General features: G+C 39.2%; 1 pseudogene; it reads left to right on the forward strand.

The window, feature by feature from the left end:
- Positions 1 to 787: 787 nt before the first annotated feature.
- On the forward strand, positions 788 to 2,349 carry LOC147308491 (zinc finger MYM-type protein 1-like; annotated as a pseudogene).
- The last annotated feature ends 5,148 nt before the right edge of the window (positions 2,350 to 7,497 follow it).

The raw sequence follows: 7,497 nt of genomic DNA on the forward strand, positions 1-7,497 counted from the left end.
TAAATAAAATCACCTTTTTACTCACAACTGGTTTGGATGCTTGGCTTGGGAACCAGGGCGGGGATTTGTCTCTCTCTCCTCCAACCTTTATGTGCGTCCCTACACGCCTAGACTAGGGGCGTAACATCTGATGGTCACTTCTCAATGCCATGAGCTGCTTCACTTCTTGCCTACCAGCATGTCCAGTGATTTAGCTGGACATGAACAACTCATTCTACTACAGGGTTTGATTTAGGTGACAAAGACACAGGGCCCAGACAGGTAAAGCTGAAGAGCTATCCACATGATACTTTTGGTACACAGAAGCGAGCATTTAACCACAGCTGGTTTGAAAAGCACAACTGGTTAGAATATTCAGTCAACCAGAGTGCAGCTTTCTGCTTCCCATGTAGAGTGTTTGGCAAAAACATCAAACATGATAGTTTGGTCAGTAACGGTTGCAAGAACTGGAAGAAAGCTTTAGTCATCTTTGGCAAGCATGAGATGGCACAAACACATAAGGACAGTGTTGTTACATGGAAAAGCTACCAGGGAACTAGCAAACAGGGAAACGTTGCACAGATGATAGCAACTGCAAATGTGAGTGAGATAGTCGAAAGAAGAGAGTATCTCAGACGAATTGTTGCAGTCACCTCTATGTTAGGGAGACAGGGACTCCCTTTTCGTGGCCATGATGAAGGTGAAGACAGCCCAAACAGAGGGAATTTTCTTACGTGCATAGAGCTTTTAAAGGAGTTTGATCCTTCAAAAACATAATCCCCCATCAAATGCACAGTATATCTCGCCAATATCCCAGAATGACATGATTGACTGTTGTGCCCAGGAAGTTACTAGTGTCATTGTATCTGAAATGACAAAGTCTAAAGTCTATTCCATCATGGCAGATGAGGCAAGGGATGAAAAGGCAGAGCAGTTAGCTGTTTGTGTCAGGTACGTGTCAGAGGGGGCAGTGAAGGAGCGTTTCCTTGCACTTGCAGAGATAAAATCATTTGATGCCCAGTCCATTGCAAATGAGATTCAGCAGCAGATCCAAAACAATGGTCTTGCAGAGCTTAAATGTGTAGCACAAACATATGATGGTGCAGCCGTTATGAGTGGCTCCACTGGAGGTGTACAAGCACATTTTAGAAGGCTCCATCCTGAGGCTATCTATGTGCATTGTTATGCTCATCAACTCAACCTGGTTTTGTGCAATACTTGCAAGGCTGCCCCAGAGGCTGTGGAGCTTTTCAGCTTGTTGGAGTGTGTGTATTCTTTCTTCAGCACCTCCCTAGTCAGTCATCATAAGTTCATGGAGACTCAGGCAAAGCTTGGATTGACAAAAACTGAGCTTGTGCAACTTTCAAACACTCGCTGAGCATGTCAGTTGCTATCAGTCAGTGCAGTTCTTGAGATATTGCCTGCGATTTTGGAGTGCCTATCTGCAATTGGATCTCCCATAGCTGTAGGTCTCAGAGCAAAGCTCTACAAGTACTCAGCAGTCTATGCACTACTGATGTTTCAGTCGATTCTGTCTGTAACTGAAGGACTCCACAAATTCCTGCAGAAAGAGACTTTAGACCTGGCAGAAGCTTTTATCTGCAAACAAGCTGTGTGTGACACACTTAAGGGCAAACACTCAGATGCATTTGCTACAGAGTTGTATGAGAAAACCAAGGCCCTGTGTAACACCCACAGTATCCCTGAACCAGGTGCCAAGACAAGGCACAAACAGAGGAAAATGGAGGATTTTGTCCTGGAGGCAACTGTGGGTTCACGCACTGAATTGAACAACTCAGACACATTGAAAAGAGAGTTACTTTTCCCTTGTGTGGATCGGATGGTTGGCGAGCTTGATCAAAGATTTTGCAGTGTAGATGCAGGGCTAAAAGGCATTCAGGCATGCAGTCCTAAATCTGAGAACTTCTTGAGTGAACCACACTTGAATGAACTTGCAAAGCACTACAGACTTGACCTGAAAAAAGAGGAGGTTCTGGTGGCCAGAAACTTTCTTACCCAGAAAACAGAGGCTGGATGTCCACCCAAAGATATGTTGTCTATGCACAACCTCCTTGATTCAGACATGTTTCCCTCTCTGAAGGCAACCATCCAAGTTGCCCTAACAGTGCCTGTTAGCAGCTGCTCGTGCGAAAGGTCCTTTAGTGCACTGCGTCGGCTGCACTCCTGGCTGTGTCAAACAATGGGTCAGAAAAGACTTCACAGTCTTGCAGTCATGTCTATTGAAAAAGACACGCTTCAGCATCTGAGTCACAACAGAGTGATTGACCGATTTGCCACTCTTAAAAACAGACGTCATTCTTTGATGCTTCCACCTACCAAGTAACTGGTGATTGCAGCCATAAAAATTATGTACTTTTTTATTTTCATTTTTTTTGTCTTGTTATTGATGCAACAAACACATTTCCTCTGTTTTCTTGTTGTACTGTATTATAAAACAGACTGAAATAAAACAATAGATCTATTGGTGGCCTAGGATGTTTAATCTGTCCAAAGAAGTAGGAAAACAATTTCCCAGTCTTTGTTTTCTGTTTGTGAAATTTTATGCTCATTCACTACGTTGATTCATATCGTGTGCATCTCTTGGGGGCTAAGCCCCCCCTGTCCTTAAAACCTAGTGACGCCCCTGATTTAAAAGTAGAATGGGAGGCAGAGCCTTCAGTTTTCAGGCCCCTCTTCTGTGGAACCAGCTTCCAGTTTGGATTCGGGAGACAGACACTATGTCTACTTTTAAGATCAGGCTTAAAACTCTCCTTTTTGCTAAAGCATATAGTTAGGGCTGGACCAGGTGACCCTGAATCCTCCCTTAGTTATGCTGCAATAGACATAGGCTTCCGGGGATTCCCATGATACACTGAGTTTTTCCTTTCCAGTCACCTTTCTCACTCATTATGTGTTAATAGACCTCTCTGCATCGAATCATATCTGTTATTAACCTGTCTCTCTTCCACAGCATGTCTTTCATCCTGTTTTCCTTCTCTCACCCCAACCGGTGGCAGCAGATGGCCCCGCCCCTCCCTGAGCCTGGTTCTGCCGGAGGTTTCTTCCTGTTAAAAGGGAGTTTTTCCTTCCCACTGTCGCCAAAGTGCTTGCTCATAGGGGGTCATATGATTGTTGGGTTTTTCTCTGTATCTATGAATCACAAATCACTTTTGTTGTGATTTGGCGCTATATAAATAAAATTGAATTGAATTAACAGTATATATAAAAGTACCATTGAATTGAAATTTTTCCTGTTCATTAGAGGTCATTAAAAATCTGAACCTGTTCTCTCCACAGCACTTTATATTTCCTTGCTTTTCTGCTGTTCTATTATAACTGAAAGCGTGAACTGCATGTCTTAACATGAATGATGATCGAAGGATTGAAAAACCTGATTTTTTCAAACCTAAGAACACTTGCTGTTAACCTCTGTGTAAGTAAGAGCTCATTTTAGCACAATGTCACTCAGTAGCTTTTAAAACAACAAATAAAATTGTGAAATTCTGAAAATTTCACCTATACCCTACCTCCCTACAGCAGCATTGAACAGAGTCTGTGAGTCTGCCTTGTAAGGTGAGCTTAGTCTTTGAAATCAACATGTAAGTTGATCAGAGAACTAAAAATTTACTTTCACACTTGAGATTATATTTTTCATTTTTGCAGAGCACCTATAATTTGACTCAGCGCTGTGAAGAAAGTATAACATACTGGTACTATGTTAACCTCTGTTCACTTAAGCTTCATTTGTTTTAGTTACATTTCTGTATCATTAAGCAACAATGTAAACCTTGTGTAAAATACAATAAAGTAGGTTTATTTAAGAGGTCACAACAACTACTATGGGTTTAAAGCCAAAACTAGCTGTTTATTAAGACCTTTGATAAAACTTTAAAGGTCAATAAACTTAATTTATAGATTGATTTCTTTGCATTGGATTGGTTGTTACTGACATCTGCTGAGAATTTCATGTCAAAAGCACCTTTAGAAATACTTTTGGTGATGTGTTCAATACTTATTTTATTCACTGTCCATTAAGAGCTGAATGGTATTTTATTTAACAAATAGAAATTTTAAACACTCCACTGTTTTCCATCCTTCAATCTGGGTACAAAATGCTTAAGGATGGCGTATTTCCTTAAATGCATGTTGAGAGCAGAGGATCTATAATGCGGGATGAATCGTTACCTTCAGCATATAAGAGGCGGCACGCATACGAACCATTAAACAACTAATTTTATGTCTTTAAGGTTTTGTCAAGGGTGGGCAGGTAGGACACAGATGCAGGTCTCTCAAACAAGAATGAACCTTTGTTGTATTTTCTCTAGTTCTTTTCACAGGTTTCCATTTGTTGCTGTGTGCTGTTTGTGTCTCTCTTTCATTCATTTCCTGTTATTTACACAATAACTTGTTGGTTTGTGCTTTCTCTCTTTGATGTTTGCTCCCTGTAAACCACTACCACAATGTCAGAAGAAAATAAAGCATGGATGGCATTAAATCTTTTAAATGCCAATGAAAGTAAGGTCATTGTGTTCAGACCTTTAGTGTCTGTGCTGCTCCTCTTTTGGTCCTTGGCCTGCTGCATCATAATGTTCAACCCACAGTGACTATCCTTGGTGTCAAACCGTACTGTGATTTTTTATTATTTTTTTGTGTCCTGTTTGGATCTTTAGCCATCAGAATTGTTGTCTTAAGGCCAAGAAAGATGCCAAGCGGATTTATTTTACCCAGTGGATCATCATGGCCTTGCCATATTGACTGGGGGATAGGACAGGGAGAAAGAATGAAAGAAAGAGAGGGAGAGAAAGAAAACCAAAGGGGAGAAAAGACGGTGAGAAAGGGTGGAAGAAAGAAAGAAAAACAAACAAAACACCTGGATCACCTGTATGGAGAAAAAAAAACAGAAGAGAAAACAAATAAGAAAGAGCAACACTGTGATTTTTTAATACTAGATAAACAGATAAATTCTGTAATTAAAGCTAGTTTTTGTAATTTGATGCTTTCATCCAGGATCAAGTCTTAACTTTAAATTTTTTGAACGTCTGTTTCATGCTTTTATCACAACATGTGAGGACTACTGTAACACTCTCTATTTCGGCCTTACCAAAGCTTTCCTTGCTTGCCTGCACTTAGACCAAAAAGCTAAGGCTCGTCTTTTACATGATACTCGCAAACGCCAGCACAGTTCCTCCATCCTGGCCTTCCTCCTCTGGTCCCCATGCTTGTTTCAGGATCCATTTCAAGATTTTACTGTGTGTTTCTAAAACAGTTAATAAATCAGCTCCACCATAAATATCTGAGCTGCTGACTCCATATGTTCCTTTAAGGTTGCTGAGGTCCATAGACCAGCTGAAAACCAGGGGCGATCGATTTTCAGTTATTGCCCCCAAACTGTGAAATGACCGTGTTACGATGCCCTAATCATTTCCTGGTTTTAATACATTTCTTAAAACTAATTTTTATTCCTTGGGTTTTAACTCAGAATGAGAGTGGTGCGTTCTTAACTTCTATTATATTTGTCATTGTTGTTGTTTTTTTATTGTTTCGCTGAATTGTTGTGTAGTGTTTTGGTGCTTTGTAAAGCACTTTGGCAAAGTTGTGTACAATACGCTGTGTACGGTTGTACAATATTACATAATAAGCTCAACTTTTTCATATTGTTCCAATCCAGTACCATTGATATATCCATTACCTACTCCTTCATAATGTTTGTGGGTAACACTTCATAATATGGCCATGATTAAGTAGTCTAACTATAATCATAATAATTATACAGTCAGTAAATTTACGTAATGTGAACCTTTTTTTTTTTTTTTACATCTTTATTTAATATTCATTATTTTGATGTGTCACAAAACAGCTGGAGGCCGAGTACCAAAAATCAAAACCACATGCAGAAAATCCAAAGCGGATGCTGAGGAAAGGGTTTAACAAAGGTTTATTAACTAGCACAAGAATGATGGTTACGATGGCACTTGACTTAAGGCTTGACACATGGGGCTTAAAGGTCTTGGCCAGGGGAGAGGGATAAAGCAAGGGGACAGGTCCAAGAAAGCAACGGCAGCTGGCTGGTGATTAGGTACGTACTGGAAGAGAGGAGAGCAGTGTTAAAGCGGTAGCCAATGTGGAGTTCTGGAGAGGGTGGAAGCTATGAAAATCTTCGTCTTGGTGGGAGATGGAAGCGTTAAAGGAGAGGTGGTGCAGTCCAGTTGGGTTTGGTGATGATTCTGAAAGCAGGCAGGTTAACCAGATTTCCAAGATGAGTTGTTCAGTGTGATGGGATTTCCAGGAGTAACTAGAACACAAGATTGCAAGGTTAGTAAAGCACTTGAAAATCATAGACATGAAGAGTGAGGCCTGGTTACCAACATAGGGTAGTTGACAAACTGGCAAGGAAGCAGTGTCAGCAAGCAGTTTAAATCTCCAACCTAATTGCCTCAATCAGCTTCAGGTGAAGGAGGCTGTAGGCCCTGCCCATGAGTGGATATCAGGGAGGTCCAGACCTTCAGTGGACTTCTACAGCCACACACCCAGACCATGACATGATGTGTATGATGAATGGTCTATTATTTAAATGTAAAACTGTAACATTTATTAATAATATAAATAAGACTAATATAAATCTGATTAAAAAAAAACTTCTCCCTTTCTAGCTCAAAAAGAAAAATAAATACCATCCTGGTATGGCGGTGCTGTGGTTTGTTTGTTTTAAACTTAAAGTTTGATTGCTTTTAATTTAAATGTTATTCTAATGTTTGATATTTTTTTTTATTATTATTGTGTGGGTGTGGTAGCTGATGTGTTTTTGGCTCATGAAGTGGGTCCTGCCCGATTGTCAGCTAGGACTGGCTGCAGTCCCACTGAACTCCTGGCTGGATAAACAGTTTAAAAACAAACTATTATTTCAGACATTCATTTCTCACATATGGTCAATTCTGCTCATTTTGGTTATCCAAACACTTGACACTTCTGGCTTTGTCAATCCGTAATGAGAAAGTGAAACGATTTCTGTAAACAAAAAATAAAATCATCTAAGTAAAAGTGATCAGTACAATAGCACCAGCAAACTCTTGTTTAATGTTTTTTTTCACCTAAAATATACCATATTTGTTAAATTATAATTTTATGCGTGAACAATTTTTCTTCAAACTTCAGAGCATTTATACTGATAACCTAAGAATGAACTGTATGAGGATCTTTTATTTTTTATGTTTTTTTGTTCATGAGTAAATTTGAATATGCAAACGTGCAAAACCACATTGTAAATTTTACAGTTATTTAATATTTGCAATTAAATTTAAATGTATTTTATTTCATGGGGGGTATTTTATGTTTTTTTATTACAATATTTGTTTTGTATTTTGTTTTATTCAGTTATATATCATTCTACTTGATATATTTAATGTGGATAAATAGTATACATTACTTACCTTTGGATAATTAGTTGTTATGATTTAATTATTTACAGGGAGTGCAGAATTATTAGGCAAATGAGTATTTTGTCCACATCATCCTCTTCAT

Source organism: Aulonocara sp. 'chitande type north' Nkhata Bay, linkage group LG18 (genome assembly GCF_057382095.1).
Source record: "Aulonocara sp. 'chitande type north' Nkhata Bay isolate Kocher_YH1m ecotype deep benthic linkage group LG18, A_spYH_male_GT1.1, whole genome shotgun sequence".
Taxonomy (NCBI): Eukaryota; Metazoa; Chordata; class Actinopteri; order Cichliformes; family Cichlidae; genus Aulonocara; species Aulonocara sp. 'chitande type north' Nkhata Bay.